This window comes from Oryx dammah, unplaced genomic scaffold (assembly GCF_014754425.2).
Source record: "Oryx dammah isolate SB20612 unplaced genomic scaffold, SCBI_Odam_1.1 HiC_scaffold_29, whole genome shotgun sequence".
Lineage (NCBI taxonomy): Eukaryota > Metazoa > Chordata > Mammalia > Artiodactyla > Bovidae > Oryx > Oryx dammah.
The window spans coordinates 109497793-109519027 of record NW_024070213.1 but is presented as its reverse complement, the minus strand read 5'-3'; the positions used below and the strand labels follow the sequence as shown (position 1 = coordinate 109519027).

General features: G+C 37.4%; 1 protein-coding gene across 7 annotated transcripts in view; it reads left to right on the top strand.

Moving 5' to 3' along the window:
• NAV3 (neuron navigator 3) overlaps positions 1 to 21235 on the top strand; it is a 608990-nt gene that overhangs the window by 354286 nt on the left and 233469 nt on the right. The window lies entirely within an intron of this gene.

The window sequence follows — 21235 nt, the reverse complement described above, 5'->3', positions numbered from 1 at the left end:
ATTACTGTTTTTTTTCAGTTTGGAATTACATCAGTCATGATTCAGCCAGAGAAGCAGAGTCAGTAAAAAATAGTGTTAACAGATTCATTGTAAAGAATTGATTCACATGATTGTGTGGCTGGCAAGGCGAATCTGAAGCCAAACCACAGCCCAACAGAGAGGACAGGTTGACACTGTGAGCCTGAGCCAAAACTGCTATAAACAGGTGGAATTTCATCCCTCCAGGAGGCTGCACTCCTGCTTTTAAGACCTTTCAAGGAGTGAATTGGGCCTACTGTCCTAGCGATAATCTAGGATAATCTCCTTTACTTAAAGTCAAATGCTATGGATTTAGACCACATCCACAAAACGCTTTCACAGAAAGACCCAGATTGGTGCTGAGTGGGACTAAACAAACCTAGCTAAATTTGCACATCAAAAAATGATCACTGAACAAGATTAACAGGTTTCATGCAAATCGTTTGTTTGTTTCTGATCAGTGTTTGGGTTATCAGCTCATTCGTTCTATCGCATACATAGCTGCGATTGTTTTTCTTAAGGAGAGAGAATGTCCAATACAAAAATACTCTTTATCATCTTCTAAAATATACACATGTATCAAATATATGTAAATATTTAACTTTTTCCATCTTAGAAGCCAAACCTAAAACCTAATAATACAGTTTGCCTTGAGTTTGTTTTTGGCAATTAGTACTGACTGAAAAAACTAATATAAAATTCCAAAATACATTCACAAACCATTTCCCACTTATTGACAGATATTCAACAGTTCAGAAATCTCCTCTTTCGTCTGTCAACCACCCCTTGCTTCACATTAAGCAATATTTCTGTCTCTGTACAACCATGTAAACTCTACTTCTTTTGGCAAATTTTACTCATTAGTAAATTATTAATAAAGAAAAATTATAGTTTCACCAAAAAATTTGGGATGTACTACAAAGGCCGTGGAGTGATAAGGGAATATTTGTTTTTACTCAGCAATGGAAATGTGCTTCTGCTTTTTAAACTTGTCTTGGCATTTTGTGATGTTGTGTGAAACTGTTCAGGAATCAAAGTGAGAAAAAAAAAGATTTATAGTATAAGTTCTTTGGATTTCCTGAAGAATAGAGGAGAAAAATAAAACATATGACTTATTAATTTGGGGGGTGGTGGGCTAGATTTTGAGACCTGCCAGAAATAATATTTCTTAGAGTTTGGTTTAAGCCATTTGAATAGACAAGAAGCAAGAATAGTAGCTAGAAAAATACAGGAAGTAAAATGGTATCATGCAAAGAATGTTGACTCTGGAAATGAGATGAGCTGTCATTTGTCACTTCTTTTCCTCACTCTACTTCTGTATGTGCCATTGGAGTTTCTTGCCCCAGACTTCTCAGTGGTTATAACCCTTTGGGGGAGATTTTTTTTCTCTTCTTGCTAGATATGCATGGATATTATGAAGCTGTGTAATATTTTAAAATATAGAACTATATATAGAATAGGCATGGTCATTTTACAGCGTCTTGGAAAGAGCTATCTTGTTTTTTTCAGTGAAATGTTATAAAAAGCATTGGGAAGCCCCTTCTTTTCACTAGTGTCCTTTAATTCTGGGATAGCAGGGGAGTTCTTTACCATGAGTGCCACCTGGGAACCCAGACTTAATTTTTTTCTTTTGATAAATTGAATTTAATTACTTTTTGGATTGGTAATTCAGCAAATCAGAGTACTTACTGTACTAAATGTAGTGCTTAGTTAGGGTCATGATAAAGGGGAGCTCAAAGTCTTCATTTCAACAGAATTTATTATATGTTTTAGAGAATGCTCTATTTCAGTTATTAATACTTATTTTCATTTGTGTAGGCTTGATAATGGAGAAAGCAATGGCACCCCACTCCAGTACTCTTGCCTGGAAAATCCCATGGATGGAGGAGCCTGGTGGGCTGTAGTCCATGGGGGTCGCTAAGAGTGGGACACAACTGAGCAACTTAACTTTTACTTTTCACTTTCATGCATTGGAGAAGGAAATGGCAACCCACTCCAGTGCTCTTCCCTGGAGAATCCCAAGGATGGGGAAGCCTGGTGGCTGCTGTCTATGGGGTTGCACAGAGTCAGACACGACTGAAGTGACTTAGCAGCAGCAGCAGGCCTGATAAGCAATCTAGATCTGTTTCTATCAATTACCCCCTCCAAAGTTAATAATAAAGTGTATGTTTTATTTTTCTCCTTCTCCGTTCTTAAAGAAATTCAAAGAACTTACACTATAGATCATATTTTTCACTTTGATTCCTGCACAGTTTCACACAACATCACAAAATGCCAAGATAAGCTTAAAGAACAGAAGCACATTTGCAATATTGAGTAAAAACAAATATCCCTTATCATTTCTTGGCCTTTTGGTACATTTAGTTTTTTTATTTTTTGGTGAAACTGTAATTTTTCTTTATTAGTCATTCACTAATGACTAAAATTTGCCAAAGAAATTAGGGTTTACAATGTTGTAGAGAGACAGAAATATTGCTTAAAGATTGCTAAAATATTACTTAAATATTGCTAAAGGTTGATATAGTGAAATAGTATATGATTATAATTTATGTGAACTGAAATGTGGTAACATATTTAAGCATTTTCAAAACCTATGTTGACAGTATACATAGGAAAGGTTTAAGTCTCCATACTGTAGAACCAAAGTGATAAATGTGAAAAAAAATCCCAGTGACACATTTCTCTTTGTTTGCTTGAGATGTGAGTCATAAATCATGATTTATGAAGATTTTCTATTGATTTCAAAGCTCTTTCCAAGTGAACGGTTTAAATGACTGGTTCCTATATTATTCTAGATATTTAGCCAAAAAATGTTCTTGTATTTTCTTGGTAGACCTGAAAGGATTTTAGTGCACCTTGTTTCATGAGACTGTTTTTGTTTTGTTTACTTTATTAAATAAACTGGCATAACTGCCTAGATTTCCACAATATTTATTTTGTACACTAATAATTGCTTATTTGTTTTGCTCTTTTGAGCATAACACTAAATGTTTCCATTTGAACATTTCTCATGCAAATAGACATTTTGATCTAAAGGTTAACAAGTAAAATATACAAGAGAGAAAATCAAATGTGAACCGAGAGAAATAGGGTGGGAGTGGCAAACTCTCCTCCGACTTCTCAGCTTCCTCTCTCCTCTTGAGTATGCGTTTGTGGTTGTGTGGCTGTGCGCATAGATGTGGGCACAGGTGCCTGTGTCTGTCCTTTTCAAGGACAGATCTTCTTGTTGAGAGCTCACCTCTAGGATTGGACTGCCTGTGCCTGGATCCCAATTCCACCTCTTTCTGGTTGTGTGACTGTGGACAACTTACCTGACCTCTGTGTGCTTCAGGTTCCCGTTTGCTAAAAGGGCAATGGCACCATTATCATGAGGTGGTTCTGGGGGTTCATTGGGTCAGAATCTAAAACTCACTGCACACACCCGGCAGATGTCACTCTTCTGCTCAGAGCCTTGAGATGGCATCAAGTAGCCTCGGCTTGCTCCCACGTGGTAAACATGCTGTGTCTGATTCCTTTGCCTAGATAGAGTGCTCTTCCTCCGAGAGTCACTTGGCTGAGTGTCTCACCCCTTCAAGTTCACTGCTCCCGTGTGACCTTCTCACTGATGGTGACCTTGACTACTCTGTTAACACTACAGGCTGCCCATCCATCCTGGTGCTGTACTTTCCCTTCCTTTCCATAGCCCTGATCACTCTCTAACCTAAAACATATTTATTATAGTCATTGTTTATTATTGCTGCTTCCTCCCCTCCAGATCGTAAGCCCTGAGAGGAGAGTAGTGTTTTTATGTTTTCATACTTTTCGAGGGATTAAACAAGAACATTATACACAGGAGGTGCTTAGTAATGATTTCTGAAGAGATTTAAGGTAAAAATGAATGAATCTATTATAGCTGCTTCTAATTTTAAGAAGGAAGACTCTAACATTTAAAGTTGCAATGGTAGGTCATTTAAAATGGAAATTGTGTATATTTATAAAAATACTATATTAAAGATAAATGTATTCCGGATTCTTAGGTGGTCAAGATATAGTTAGTTTCAGAGTGGTATGTAGTGGAACCGTCAGACTTTATCTGGATGCATGAAATTATTCCCTCATCCTCACTGATCCCTGAATATATTCCTTTTTGGTCTTTCATGAAACATGTGAGAAAGAAACAAAATGCATGTGAAAATATAGCTAAGAAATTACCTAGGTGATAGAGTATTAGAGGCAGTGATAACAAATCTTTCTGAACTAAACTAAGAGCTATTTGGGGAGTTTGGGAGATTATGATCCCCACAGAGGGTCGTTTGTCCCTTCTGCTTTTCACTTTGTAGGAGGAAGTCAAGAATGTGTCCAGTTGCTGTTTAGATGAACTTACTCCTTCCTACAGGACTCACAAGTCAAATTGCAAAATCTCTGGGCACATGCTTTTTGAGTGACTTGCCTACTCCCTTTACAGCCTCTTGCCAAGGTTCTTGTGACCCCTGCCACACACATTGCTTTTGGAACCCTTTTCCATGACAGACATTTGCCTTCCCCTTTTCCAGGAAACATCCTTTCCTTCTGGGAGATTCATTGTGAAACTGGGGCAGTTTACAGCTTTTCAGCCTAGGGTTATAAATCTTGAGAAGTATAGAAGGAAGTTTAATTTAAGATGACAGGAAAGCTCTGGTAATTTAAGCCCTCATGAACCTGGCTTCAATTAGTTGCTTAATTCAGCTCTGTGTTGTGGATTATAGTGTGCTCTTCAAAAATGACGGTGAATCAATTAAACTTTAAAGAAAATGAAATAAACAACAAAGACATTTAGGAATCTCCTTTTTAGTATCAGGACTTTTTTTATTCCCAGAGAGAAATAATTGAAGGGAAAGAAATTATTCTTTAATTGATTGATTGAGGAAACCAAGAAAGGGTATAATAGTAAGACTGTATGTATATGCAGTGCTTATGTTCTATGCTTTTATTCAGTGTTTTTAAAGCTTGACAGCTATTCATAGTTCTGCTGTTATGACGGGGTATCATCTCTATAGTTTTGGTTATTTTAGCATCTGGCAAACATGGGTTTCACTTCTGCCTACCAATTCCCAGTGATGTGGCGCGAGCCAAGTTATCTTAACCTGCTCAAATCACAGTATTCCTACCTCTAATATTGGAATGGTGATAACTTTTTCAAAAGGGTATTGAGAAGACCACAGGACATAATTTTTATTTAAAGTGCCTCCTTAACACAACTCTTAGTGTGTAATAAACACTCACACCAACCATTTTCATCTTTCCTCCTCTGACTTTGAGGTCACATCAATGTCTAATAAAATTACAGGTCAAAATTAATACCTCAAGTCAACCTCTTCACTCTCCCTTTCTTTCCCACTTTCTCTGATCAGTTCTGTCCATTACACTCCTAACTTCTTTTATGCATTACATAAAAGTAGTTCGAAGTATATCCTCACGATTTAAAAATAATGACCCAATGCTCAGAGCCTCCCAGGCCTGATCTAGCTAAATAGAGGTAACCGCATTCATTATTTAAGGTATTTCCTTTAGTAATCACTCCCCTATAAATAAAATGCTACTGCCACTAATTTTTATTCATTAATTTGATCATTATGTTTGAAATCATGCGTTGATTTGGCTGCCTCAGGTCCCAGTTGCCTCTTTGCTTGCAGCACACAGACTCGGGGCTGTGGCGCGTGAGCCTAGTCACTATGTGGCGTGTGCAGTCTTAGTTCCACAGTGGTGGTGTTCAGTCACCAAGTCATGACCAACTCCTTGCGACCCCATGAGCTTCAGTACACCAGCCCTCCCTGTCCCTCACCATGTCCTGGAGTTTGCCCAAGTTCATGTCCATTAAATTTGTGATGCCATCCAGCCATCTCATCCTCTGTCACCGTCTTCTTCTGCCTTTGACAGGCAAAATATACTCCAAGATACATTCTCCAGGCAAGAATACTGGAGAGCGTGAGAGTGAAAGTCGCCCAGTCTTGTCCCACTCTTTGCAACCTCGTGGTCTATACTGTCCATGGAATTCTCCAGGGCAGAATACTGGAGTGGGTAGCCTTTCCCTTCTCCAGGGGCTCTTCCCAACCCAGGGATCAAACCCAGGTCTCCCACATTGCAGATTCTTTACCAGCTGAGCCAAAAGGGAAGTTGAAGAATACTGGAGTGGGTAGCCTATCCCTTTTCTAGAGGATCTTCCCAAACCAGAAACCGAACCCGGGTCTCTTGCATTGCAGGTGGATTCTTTACCGACTGAGCTATCAGAGAGGCTCACTGGAGTGGGTAGTCATTCTCTTCTCCAGGGGATCTTCCCAACCCAGGGATCAAACACAGGTCTCCAGCATTGCAGGCAGATTCTTTACCATCTGAATCACCAGAGGGTCCCTTAGTTCCTTGACCAGGGATCACATCTACAACCCCTGATGTATGCACTCTCCCATCTCTCCAATCCTCCATTAATATATTCAACAAATGTTTATTAAGCACTTAGGTGTTCCTGGCACTCTTCTAAACATTGGAGATACAGCAGAGGATAAAACAAATTGAAGAATCCTTTCCCTTTTGGAGATTATATTTAGTTACAGACAAACAATAAAAAAATATGTACTAGTAATTGAGCAGCTGTTGGTAGAGAAACATAAATCAGAACAGGAGAAATAAGATGTTTTTCTGCATTTCAACAGGCTTCTGGGAAAGTCCTCACTCAGGTGATGCTGAGCAAAGGGGGAAACAAAACTAGCTCTGCGTTATCCTATAGAAGAGAGTGTCAGGCAGACAGAAAAACAAGAGCCAAGACCTTGAGTCAGGAGTCTATCTGTTCTTTCTCTTTTTCTTTTTTTTTCAAGAAGAGGAAATAACCCCATCTGGCTGTATCAGAAAGAAGGACATAGAAGAAGAGAGTAGCATATATTTCAGAGAAAGATCAGGTAGTATGACCCCATTGCCATTATAAGAACTGTGGATTTTATTCCAGGAGAGATGGGAAACTATAATATGCCATGTTGCTGCAAATGGCAGTATTTTAAAGACTCTGATGCTAGGAGGGGTTGGGGGCAGGAGGAGAAGGGGACAACAGAGAATGAGATGGCTAGATGGCATCAATGACTCAATGGACGTGAGTCTGAGTGAACTCCAGGAGTTGGTAATAGACAGGGAGGCCTGGCGTGCTGCGATTCACAGGATCGCAAAGAGTCAGACACGACGGAGCGACTGAACTGGACTGAATACATTTCAGTAAAAGAACAGGCCATGGCTCCTTTAATGTTGCTCTAGAGGGTATTATAAATTGAGGGACCCCTCTTTGCCAGCATCTTTTCTCTGGAATTATTTAGTTGTTATAGTTAAACTTGTTTCTTGTTTGTTTGGATGGTCAACTAGTTGGTTTGTTTATGTCTGGTCATAGAGTGAGCAGCAATAGTAATTGACATAAGTATGTGATTAATCTCCCTCTTTTTGTACCTCCATCTCATCTGCAGTTTCCTAGTCCAACCTCCCTCTCTCTTATGGACTGACAGCCCCCCTCACTCTTACAGACTGAACACCCCCTCCATGTGTATAGTAGGATGAGGCTTCCCCTGCTGTGTGTTCTCTATCAAAAATACTTCATTTATTTTCAGTTGCCCAAAATCTGTTGAAGCCTCCTGGTCATTGATGGACCCTTCTATCTGTAATGATATCCTTTGATGTTATGAGCTTAAACCTTGATTATTTTTTATCAACATGTTATGGCATCACATTCTTTGACAGAATCATTCTTCATTCTAATAACTTTATTATTTTCTTTAAATAAATGAAAATCAATTAGCTGAACTTATCCAGGGAGAAAATGAAAACATCACAATTGGCTCTACCTTCCCAAGGGAACTGTGAGAATATAACTTTTAAATTATTAGACTTACTCCTAATTTAGAGAATTTAAGACTTGTGCTCTTTGTGACATACATGTCTAGATGAAAACAATATAAACCAATGTTTCATAATTTGGTGTTATAACTACCAAACATATTCATGTATCATCACAGAGCCATGACTCAATTAACTTGTGATTTATTTCTTGAATCTTTTACTCCAGGACATTTTGATATCCTGTTTATGTATTGTATGAACTTTGTCTCCCAAACACTAGAAATGTTTCGTTCTATTCAATCTTTGCTCTTTCTGGAACACTCTCTTCTCAAATAGGGCATCAGTAATGTAGAGCTGAAGAAGGAAATGACAACCCATTCTGGTATTTTTGTGTGGATAGTCCTCTAGATATAGGAGCCTGGTGCGCTACAGTCCATAGGATTGCAAAGAGTCAGATATGAGTTAGAGACTGAACAAATGTCGAGTTGATAAGTATATCTGCCATTTTATACCATATGCAATGATTATGTATTAATATGTTTTGCACTAACATTTGTGTATCAGAGATTCAACTTATTGTCTTACAGTGGAAAAATGCAACTGTCACAATCATTTCAGTATAAACATCGAGTACTTTCCTGTCATAAGATATACAGAGAAAGCCAAATTATAATCAGAGGATGACAGAATAAGCAAAGAACTGAACTTGGGGGACTTGCTTGTTTCTGCAGCTGAGATAGTCTTGCCATGGGGTCAAGAGTCTTTCTTCATTGCAAAGCGCACTGTCAGCGTTTTCCTTTCCATATTCCATGCCCTGTGCTTCTGCCTCTGGCCGCCCTCATTTCCCACACCACGCCACCCGCCTGCACCCACATCTTTCCAGTTGACCTCTCAGTCTCAAAAGATGTATGAACACAACCCTGCGGGGAGGACTCTGGATCAGAGTCCACCATCAGAAGTGTTTTGAGACCCCAGTCTCCCCTTAACAATGTGAGACTTCCTGTACTGATGCTTACATTTGCTTTGCAGTAAATTGAGAGGAGCTCAATTACAAGGACTGCTTGAACTCTACTTTCTCATAGACTTTCAAACATTTATATAATTATTTTATATGTCATTTTCATGAATGTGTATACTAAGAAATAATTTTTTAACATATTTTGTGCTTACTACAATTCTTTTTAAGTGTTCAGAAGTATTAAATAATCCAGATTTTTCACTCAGGGTAGTCTTTGCCAACGTTTGTTATTTTATTTACCTTTTTTGCTTAAAATAGTAATAACCAATATAAGTAATTTTCAGATTCTCTTCTATATATATACATTAGTTTTCAGATTCCTTTATATATATAAAATGGGCTTCCTTGATGACTCAGACAGTAAAGAATCTGCCTGCAGTGTGGGAGACCCAGATTCGATCCCTGGGTCAGGAAGATCCCCTGGAGAAGGGTATGGCCACCCACTCTACTATTCTGGCCTGGAGAATTCCATGAAAAGAGGAGCCTGACAGGCTACAGCCCATGGGGTCACAAACAGTCAGACGTGACTGAATGACTAACACACGTTTATACATATTAACTTACGGCTGAATCACTTTGCTGTACCCCTAAAGCTAGCACAACGTGAAATCCACTATACTCCAACAGAAAACAATAATTACTTTTTAAAAAATAGTTTTATCTAGCAGTATTAAGAGTCCAGATTTTGTTTTTGTTTTTTTGAGGTAGTTGCATTGAAATAGACCTTTGGAATGGAGCACTGAATGCATTGGGGTATAATTTTCCTCCACACTAAAAGTTGTAAACGGAAAAGATCCACGCAGCAGCATAGTGTTTTGAGCTACATGTAAGTAGAAGCAGTGTGGAAAACCTAATTTGTGGTAACACTGTGAGAGAAATATGAGCCTGGTTTCCTGAGTTCTCCTTTATCTTGAAGTTCTGCATTCCTAAAAGAGCGTGAGACTTTGATGCAGTAATATCTTATCCAGGCATCTCTCTCTGTAGTTACTGTTTTGAGGTCCCACAAAAGCAGACCATGCAGGTGGCCCGATTAACTGTCAGCTGAAATTTAAGATTAGACAGAGGTTGTAAGATATTTACATACCATATTTCACTAATGGGATAAGTTATCACAGTAACCTGTCTCATGTGTAATCAGGATGATATTTCAGCCACCCAGCTGCTAAAAAGAAACACATGTGGATGAAGGCTAAGTTTCTGACTCATTTATGGATTAGGCAATAACTGTTTTTAGTGACGTCTCAGCAAAATTTATGTGTAGGGACAATATATTTTTAAAAAATGCTCTGAAGTGAGTAGCTGTTACAAAATGTCTTAAATATTTTTGAATAAGGTACAAAAGCTATTTTGAAGTGTCTGAACACTTTCCTCTTTTTTAGAGCTATTACCTTGTCAGTTATCATTTTATAACATTGCACAATGATCCTACAGAAGGGAAACTATATCTACTAAAGGAAGAATTTGGTTTAAATAATATTTATTCTGAAGATCTGGTTTCATTTCTACCCTTAGCAGTCATAGGATATATAAGGAAATATATTTCAATCTATCTCAGTCTTAAAAAAATTTTAGGAAATGTGCCCTATTGTCTTCAGTGTTTGTTATTTTGTATAAAAATCCTAGTTTAAAACTTTCTTGCAATGTGTTAATTATAGTACATCTTGGGTAATTTATTCCTGATTTTTCTCAAGCCTTATTTAGTAAATTTGAAAAGAAATAATTCCTATCTTCTTCACATGATACTGACTTATAAAAGAAAGGTAAAATTTGGAGGGAAAAAATTACACCAAAATTTATGCTCAAGAAATGTCTTACCTCCTGTTATAAAATTTGTTTCTTTGTATTCCTCTTTGGCGCCTTGGGAATAGTGTTGTTAAGAGAACAATGTGATGTTATGATTTAAGCATCGTTTCCCTTTCTTTGGGAATAGAGTACTAAAGGTCTGACTGAGAGGGATTTTGTATAGAAATTTCCACTCTTATAATATCTGTGTGACTCCAAGCCTAAAGTTATGTAGACTAAAGGGAGGAAAGATAGTTGATTCTAAGATAGTTTTGTATAAGGTTTCTTAATATAGATGAGTTATAAAAACCTACATAATATGAAAATTGCTCTGGTTAACATAGTCTGTTCAGTTATTTATATTAAGTACATCTATTTTAAAAATTACTGTTTATATGACTCATTTTTATGTTTGGTGAGCTAGTCACTATGCAGTTGGGCATAGTCCGAGAATACCATATGGCTTAATGAAAAACAATATTGTTCTAATGATCTTTCATATATTACCTTAGAGCACAATGTTCTTTTTTATTGGTGATTTGAAAGCTCATATGTGACCTTTCAGCAAATAAAGATTCAGCCCCCTCTATGCACCAAGAATTATGCCAGATGTACAGGTGAGATCTGTCAATGCTTTAATCTTTCACATCACCCACCAACTAATAGAGAACCTAGACGTTTAAACAGATGGTTCGGGGAAGTGTGCAGACTACTACAACAGCATACAGGAGTCCGAACAAAGGCACTGGTGAAGGTTGCCATTTCACACTCAGGAAGCTGCCACCTTTTGGCCGAGGAGGAAGTCAAAGTAGAAATATGTTCTAGGTATCTCTTGCTATGTAAAGTATTTTGGCTCAAAGTGATAATGATTTTCTTATACTCATGGATAATGTAGGCTTAGGAGTTAGACAGGGCGCAGCAGGAAAAGCTTCTCTCTACTCCACTGTGTCTGGGACTTTCATGGGAAAGGGTGAAATGGCTGGCATGTCACAGACTGGCAGGAGGCAAAACATCTTTGATTGGAGAATCACTTCCAAGGTGACTTTTTCACTCACTTGTCCAGCAGCTTAATTGCAATAGTGACAGCATATATCCTCACCAGCATGGGCATCTCAGGGACATTGTACTTCAAACATGATGACCCACTGATCGAAAGCAGTGACAAGACCACTCATCTTCAAAGGGAGAGTGGGTGGGACAAAGACCACACATCTTTTCTTTATCATTAATTTTATTTTACTTTTAAAAATTAATTTATTTTTAATTTTATTTATTATTATTATTATTTTTTACTTTACAATATTGTATTGGTTTTGCTATACATCAACATGAATCTGCTATGGGTGTACATGTGTTCCCAATCCTGAACCTCCCTCCCACCTCCCTCCCCATACCATCCCTCTGGGTCATCCCAGTGCACCAGCCCCAAGCATCCTGTATCCTGCATCGAACCTAGACTGGCGATTTGTTTCTTATATGATAGTATACATGTTTCAATGCCATTCTCCCAAATCATCCCACCCGCTCCCTCTCCCTCTGAGTCCAAAAGACTGTTCTATACATCTGTGTCTCTTTTGCTGTCTCGCATACAGGGTTATCATTACCATCTTTCTAAATTCCATATATATGTGTTAGTATACTGTATTGGTGTTTTTCTTTCTGGCTTACTTCACTCTGTATCATAGGCTCCAGTTTCATCCACCTCATTAGAACTGATTCAAATGTATTCTTAATGGCTGAGTAGTACTCCATTGTGTATATATACCACAGCTTTCTTATCCATTCATCTACTGATGAACATCTAAGTTGCTTCCATGTCCTAGCTATTATAAACAGTGCTGCAATGAACATTGGGGTACATGTGTCTCTTTCAATTCTGGTTTCCTCGGTGTGTATGCCCAGCAGGGGGATCGCTGGGTCATAAGGCAGTTCTATTTCCAGGTTTTTAAGGAATCTCCACACTGTTCTCCATAGTGGCTGTACTAGTTTGTATTCCCACCAACAGCATAAGGAGGGTTCCCTTTTCTCCATACCCTCTCCAGCATTTATTGCTTGTAGACTTTTGGATCACAGCCATTCTGACTGGCGTGAAATGGTACCTCATTGTGGTTTTGATTTGCATTTCTCTGATAGTGAGTGATGTTGAGCATCTTTTCATGTGTTTGTTAACCATCTGTATGTCTTCTTTGGAGAAATGTCTATTTAGTTCTTTGGCCCATGTTTTGATTGGGTCATTTATTTTTCTGGAATTGAGCTGCAGGAGTTGCTTGTATATTTTTGAGATTAGTTGTTTGTCAGTTGCTTCATTTGCTATTATTTTCTCCCATTCTGAAGGCTGTCTTTTCACCTTGTTTATAGTTTCCTTTGTTGTGCAGAAGCTTTTAATTTTAATTAGGTCCCATTTGTTTATTTTTGCTTTTATTTCCAGTGTTGTGGGAAGTGGGTCATAGAGGATCCTGCTGTGATTTATGTCGGAGAGTGTTTTGCTTATGTTCTCCTCTAGGAGTTTTATAGTTTCTGGTCTTACGTTTAGATCTTTAATCCATTTTGAGTTTATTTTTGTGTATGGTGTTAGAAAGTTATCTAGTTTCATTCTTTTACAAGTGGTTGACCAGTTTCCCAGCACCACTTGTTAAAGAGATTGTCTTTAATCCATTTTATATTCTTGCCTCCTTTGTCGAAGATAATGTGTCCATAGGTAGGTGGATTTATCGCTGGGCTTTCTATTTTGTTCCATTGATCTATGTAATACACCACATTAATGAATTGAAAAATAAAAGCCATATGATTGTCTCAATAGATGCAGAGAAAGCCTTTGACAAAATTCAACATCCATTTATGATAAAAACTCTACAGAAAGCAGGAATAGAAGGAACATACCTCAACATAATAAAAGCTATATATGACAAACCCACCGCAAACATTATCCTCAATGGTGAAAAATTGAAAGCATTTCCCCTAAAGTCAGGAACAAGACAAGGGTGCCCACTTTCACTACTACTATTCAACATAGTTCTGGAAGTTTTGGCCACAGCAATCAGAGCAGAAAAAAAAATTAAAAGGAATCCAAATTGGAAAAGAAGAAGTAAAACTCTCACTGTTTGCAGATGACATGATCCTCTACATAGAAAACCCTAAAGACTCCACCAGAAAATTACTAGAGCTAATTAATGAATATAGTAAATTTGCAGGATATAAAATCAACACACAGAAATCCCTTGCATTCCTATACATTAATAATGAGAAAGTAGAAAAAGAAATTAAGGAAACAATTCCATTCACCATTGCAATGAAAAGAATAAAATACTTAGGAATATATCTACCTAAAGAAACTAAAGACCTATATATAGAAAACTATAAAACACTGGTGAAAGAAATCAAAGAGGACACTAATAGATGGAGAAATATACCATGTTCATGGATTGGAAGAGTCAATATAGTGAAAATGAATATACTACCCAAAGCAACCTATAGATTCAAAAATTAATTTATTTTTTAATTGAAGGATAATTGCTTTACAGAATTTTGTTGTTTTCGTCAAACCTCAACATGAACCAGCCATAGGTATATCCCCTCTCTTTTGACCCTCCCTCCCATCTTCCTTCCCATCCCACCCCTCCAGGTTGATATAGAGCCCCTGTTTGTGTTTCCTGAGCCATACAGCAAATTCCAGTTGTCTATCTATTTTACATATGGTAATGTAAATTTCCATGTTACTCTTTCCATACATCTCACCATCTCCTCCCCTCTCCTCATGTCCATAAGTATATTCTCTATGACTATTTCTCCATTGCTGCACTGTAAATAAATTCTTCAGTACCATTTTTCTAGATTCCATGTATATGTGTTAGAATATGGTATTTATCTTTCTCCTTCTGACTTAATTCACTCTGTATAATAGGCTCTAGGTTCATCCATTTCATTAGAACTGACTCAAAGACATTCCTTTTTATGGCTGAAAATATTCCATTGCGTATATGTACTACAGCTTCTTTATCCATTCATCTATCGATGGACATCTAGGTTGCTTCCATGGTCTAACTACTGTAAATAGTGCTTCCATGAACAATGAGATACATGTGTCTTTTTTTTATTTTGGCTTCCTTGGGGTATGTGCCTAGGAGTGGGATTGCTGGGTCATATGGTGGTTTTATTCCAAGTTTTTTAAGGAATCTCCACACTGCCTTCCATAGTGGCTGTATCAATTTACATTCCCACTGAAAGTGCAAGAGGATTCCCTTTTCTCCATACCCTCTCCAGCATTTATTGTTTGTAGACTTTTTGATGATGGCCATTCTGACCTGTGTGAGGTGATATCTCATTGTAGTTTTGATTTGCATTTCTCTAATAATGAACAATGTTGAGCATCTTTTCATATGTTTGATTAGCCATCTATGTGTCTTTGGAGAAATGTCTGTTTAGGTCTTTTTCCCATTTTTTGATTCAATCTTTTTTTTTTTTCTTTCTGATATTGAGTTGTATGAGCTGCTTGTATATTTTGGAAATTAATCCTGTGTCAGTTGTTTCATCTGCTATTATTTTCTCCCATCCTGGGGGTTTTCTTTTTACCTTACTTGGGCTTCCCTGGTGGCTCAGAGGTTAAAGCGTCTGCTTCCAATGCAGGAGACCTGGGTTCAATCCCTGGGTTGGGAAGATCCCTGGAGAAGGAAATGGCAACCCACTCCAGTATTCTTGCCTGGAGAATCCCATGGACACAAGAGCCTGGCAGGCTACAGTCCACGGGGTTGCGAAGAGTTGGACATGACTGAGCGACTTCACTTCACTTCACTTCATAGTTTCCTTTGCTGTGCAAAAGCTTTGAAGTTTAATCAGGCCCCACTTGTTTACTTTTGTTTTTATTTTCATTATTCTTGGAGGTGGCATAGAGGATCTTGCTTTGATTTATGTCACTGAGTGTTCTGCCTATGTTTTCCTCTAAGAGTTTTATAGTTTCTGGTCTTACATTTAGATCTTTAATCCATTTTGAGTTTATCTTTGTGTATGGTGTTAGGAGTCCTTCTTTTACATGTAGCTGTCCAGTTTTCCCAGCACAATTTATTGAAGAGGCTGTCTTTGCCCCATTGTATATTCTTGCCTCCTTTGTCAAAAATAAGGTACACATAGGTGCATGGGTTTTTTTCTGGGCTTTCTATCTTGTTCCATTGGTCTATATTTCTGTTTTTGTGCCAGTACCATACTGTCTTGATGACTGTAGCTTTGCAGTATAATCTGAAATCAGGAAGGTTAATTCCTCCAGCTCCACTCTTCTCTCTCAAGACTGCTTTGTCTAGTCAGGGTCTTTTGTTTTTCCATATGATTTGGGAAATTTTTTGTTCTAGTTCTATGAAAAATGCTATTGGTAATTTGATAGGGATTGCACTGAATCTGTAGATTACATTTGGTAGTATAGTAATTTTCACAGTATTGATTCTTCCTGCCCAGGAACATGGAATATCTCTCCATCTGTTTATGTCATCTTTGATTTCTTTCACCAGTGTCTTATAATTTTCTGTGTATAGTTCTTTTGTCTCTTTAGGTAAGTATATTACTAGATATATAATTCTTTTTGTTTCAATGGTGAATGAGATTGACTCCTTAATTTCTCTTTCTGATTTTTCATTGTTAGTATACACACACACACACACACACACACACACAGTGATTTCTGTGTATTGATTTTGTATCCTGCAACTTTGCTAAATTCACTGATTAGTTCTAGTAATTTCCTGCTACTACTTTTAGGGTTTTCTATGTGCAGTATCATATCATCTGCAAATAATGAGAGCTTTACTTCTTCTTTTCCAGTCAGGATTCCTTTTATTTCCTTCTCTTCTCTGACTGCGATAGCTAGGACTTCCAGAACTATGTTGAATAATAGTAGTGAAAGTGGACACCTTGTTCCTGATCTAAGGGGAAATGCTTTCAGTTTTTCACAATTGAGAATAATGTTTGCTGTAGGCTTATCATATATGGCCTTTACTATGTTGAGGTAGGTTCCTTCTATGCCTACTTTTTGCAGAGTTTTCATCATAAAAGGATGCTGAATTTTGTCAAAGGCTTTTCTGCATCTATTGAGATTATCATATGGTTTTCATCTTTAAATTTGTTAATATGGTGTATCACATTGATTGATTTGTGTATATTGAAGAATCCTGGCATCCCAGGATTAGACCCTTGATCATGGTGTATGAGGTCTTTGATGTGTTGCTGAATTCTGTTAAAATTTTGTTGAGGATTATTGCATCTATGTTCATCACTGATATTGGCCTGTAGTTTTCTTTTTTGTGTGTTATCTTTGTCTGGTTTTGGCATCAGGGTGATGGTGGCCTCATAGAATGAGTTTAGAAGTGTTCCTTCCTCTGAAATTTCTTGTAAGAGTTTTAGAAGGATAGGCATTAGCTCTTCCCAAGATATTTGATAGAATTCTCCTGTGAAGCCATCTGGTCCTGGGCTTTTGTTTTTTGGGAGTTTTTGATCACAGCTTCAGTTTCAGTCTTTGCAATTAGGTTGTTCAAAATTTCTATTTCTTCCTGGTTCAGTCTTGGAAGATTGAACTTTTCCTAAGAATCTGTCCATTTCTTCCAGGTTATCCATTTCATTGCCATATAGTTGTTCATAATAGTCTTTCATAATCATTTGTATTTCTGCATTGTCTGTTGTAACCTCTCCTTTTTCATTTCTAATTTTGTTGATTTGATTCATCTCTCTCTTGATGAGTCTGGCTAAAGGTTTGTCAATTTTGTTTATCTTTTCAAAGAACCAGCTTTTAGACTTATTAATCTTTACTTTTGTTTGTTTCATTTCCCTTTCATTTATTTCTGCTCGGATCTTTATGATTTCTTTCCTTTTCCTAATTTTGGTGGGGTTGTCCTTTTTTCAGTTGTTTTAGGTGTAAAGTTAGGTTGTCTATTCAATGTTTTTCTTGTTTCTTGAGGTGGGATTGTATTGCTATAGCCTCCCTCTTAGAACGGCTTTTGCTGCATCCCTTAGGTTTTGAGTTGTCATGTTTTCATTGTCATTTGTTTCTAGAAATTTTTTGATTTCACTTTTGATTTCTTCAGTAACCTGTTGGTTATTTAGAAATGCATTGTTTAATCTCCATGTGTTTGTGTTTTTTACAGGTTTTATTTTTTTCTAGTAATTGATATCTAGTCTCAAAGCATTGTGGTCAGAAAAGATTCTTGATATGATTTCAGTTTTCTTAAATTTGCTGATATTTGATTTGTGTCCCAAGATGTGGCCTATCCTGGAGAATGTTCCATGTGCATTTGAGAAGGTGTATTCTTCTGCATTCAGATGGAATGTCCTGAAGATATCAGTGAGATCCGTCTCATCTAATGTATCATTTAAGACTTGTTTCCTTATTAATTTTCTGTTTTGATGATCTGTCCACTGGTGTGAGTTAAGAGGCATAAAGCAACCCATACAGGATAAACCCAAGGAGAAACATGCCAAGACACATACTAATCAAACTAACAAAGATTAAGCACAAAGAATAAATATTAAAAGCAGCAAGAGAGAAGCAACACGCAACATACAAGGGAAACCCTATAGACTAAACAGCTGATCTTTCAGCAGAAATTCTGCAGGCCAGCAGAGAATGGCAGGATATATTTAAAGTACTGAAAGGGGAAAATCTACAACCAAGATTACTGTACCAGGCAAGGATCGCATACAGAATTGATGGAGAAATAAAAATGGGCTGTTAAAGTCTCCTACTATCATTGTGTTACTGTCAGTTTCTCCTTTTATTTCTGTTAGTGTTTGTCTTCTGCATTGAGGTGCTCCTATGTTGGATTCATAGATATTCACAATTGTTATGTCTTCCTCTTGGATTGATCCCATGATCATTATGTAGTGTCCTTCCTTATCTCTTGTAATCTTCTTTATGTTAAGGTGTTTATTTTGTCTGATATGAGGATTGCTACTCCAGCTTTCTTTTGCTTCCCATTTGCATGGAATATATTTTTCCATCCTCTTACTTTCCATCTATATGTGTCTTTAGGACTGAAGTGGGTTTCTTGTAGACAGCATATATATGGGTTTTGTTTTTATATCCATTCAGCCAGTCTGTGTCTTTTGGTTGGAGCACTTAATTCATTTACATTTAAAGTAATTGTTGATATATTTGTTTCTCTTGCCATTTTCTTAATCGTTTGGGAGTGATTTTGTAAATCTTTTTTCTTCTGTAGATCTTTTGTATTTCTTGGCTATATAAGTCCCTTTAACACTTATTGTATAGCTAGTTGGTAGTTCTGAATTCTCTTAACTTTTGCTCGTCTGAAAAGCTTTTTATTTCTCCATCAGTTTTGTATGATATCCTTGCCTGGTACAGTAATCTTGGTTGTAAATTTTCCCCTTTCAGTACTTTAAATATATCCTGCCATTCTCTGCTGGCCTGCAGAATTTCTTCTTTTTTTTTTTTTTCTTTTTCTCTTCTTTATTTATTTATTTTTTAAATTTATTTTTTATTTTACTTTACAATTCTGTATTGGTTTTGCCATACATTGACATGAATCCACCACGGGTGTACATGCGTTCCCAAACATGAACCCCCCTCCCACTCCCCTCCCCACAACATCTCTCTGGGTCATCCCCGTGTACCAGCCCCAAGCGTGCCGTATTCTGCATCGGACATAGACTGGCAATTCGATTCTTACATGATATTATACATGTTTCAATGCCATTCTCCCAAATTATCTCACCCTCTCCCTCTCCCTCTGAGTCCAAAAGTCCGTTATACACATCTGTGTCTTTTTTGCTGTCCTGCATACAGGGTCATCATTGCCATCTTTCTAAATTCCATATATATGTGTTAGTATACTGTATTGGTGTTTTTCTTTCTGGCTTACTTCACTCTGTATAATCGGCTCCAGTTTCATCCATCTCATCAGAACTGATTCAAATGTATTCTTTTTAACGGCTGAGTAATACTCCATTGTGTATATGTACCACTGCTTTCTTATCCATTCATCTGCTGATGGACATCTAGGTTGTTTCCATGTCCTGGCTACTATAAACAGTGCTGCGATGAACAGTGGGGTACATGTGTCTCTTTCAATTCTGGTTTCCTCAGTGTGTATGCCCAGCAGTGGGATTGCTGGGTCATAAGGCAGTTCTATTTGCAATTTTTTAAGGAATTTCCACACTGTTCTCCATAGTGGCTGTACTAGTTTGCATTCCCACCAACAGTGTAGGAGGGTTCCCTTCTCTCCACACCCTCTCCAGCATTTATTGCTTGCAGATTTTTGGATCGCAGACATTCTGACTGGTGTGAAGTGGTACCTCATTGTGGTTTTGATTTGCATTTCTCTAATAATGAGTGATGTTGAGCATCTTTTCATGTGTTTGTTAGCCGTCCGTATGTCTTCTTTGGAGAAATGTCTATTTAGTTCTTTGGCCCATTTTTTGATTGGGTCGTTTATTTTTCTGGAATTGAGCTGTAGGAGTTGCTTGTATATTTTTGAGATTAGTTGTTTGTCAGTTGCTTCATTTGCTATTGTTTTCTCCCATTCGGAAGGCTGTCTTTTCACTTTGCTTATATTTAAGATCAGCTGTTTAGTCTATAGGGTTTCCCTTGTATGTTGCTTGTTGCTTCTCTCTTGCTGCTTTTAATATTTATTCTTTGTGTTTAATCTTTGTTAGTTTGATTATATGTGTCTTGGCATGTTTCTCCTTGAGTTTATCCTGTATGGGGTGCTTTATGCTTCTTGAACTTGATTGACTGTTTTCTTTTCCATGTTGGGGAAATTTTCAACTATAATTTCTTCAAAAATTTTCTCATACCCTTTCTTTTGCTCTTCTTCTTCTGTGACCCCTATAATTCAAATTTTGGTATGTTTGATATTGTCCCAGAGGTCTGTGAGACTATGCTCAGTTCTTTTCATTCTTTTTACTTTATTCTGCTCTTCAGATGTTATTTCTATCATTTTATCTTCCAGCTCACCGATTCGTTCTTCTGCTTCAGATATTCTGCTATTGATTCCTTCTAGAGTGTTTTTAATTTCAGTAATTGTGTCGTTTGTCTCTGTATGTTTATTCTTTAATTCCTCTACATTTTGTTAATTGATTCTTGCATTTTCTCTATTTTGTTGTCAAGGTTTTTGATCATCTTTACTCTCATTATTCTGGATTCTTTTTCAGGTAGTTTGCCTATTTCCTCTTCATTTATTTGGACTTCTGTGTTTCTAGCTTGTTCCTTCATTTGTGTAGCATTTCTCTGCCTGTTCATTATTTTTTTTTAACTTACTGTGTTTGAGGTCTCCTTTTCTCAGTCTTCAAGGTTGAATTCTTTCTTCCTTTTGGTTTCTGCCCTCCTAAGGTTGGTCCAGGGTTTGTGTAAGCTTTGTATATGGTGAGATTTGTGCTCGGTGTTTTTTTTTTCCCTCTCTGATGGGCAAGGCTGAGTGAGATGGTAACCCTGTCTGCTGATAATTGGGCTTGTATTTTTGTTTTGTTTGTTGTTTAGATGACAACCAAAGTATCAAACTTTATCAGGGGCAGTGAGGCCAACAGCCAGTAGCAGGACCTCAGTGCTTGCCTTTTCTAATTTTCTGATATTTCACCTCCCCAAATTTCACAGTGGAGCTG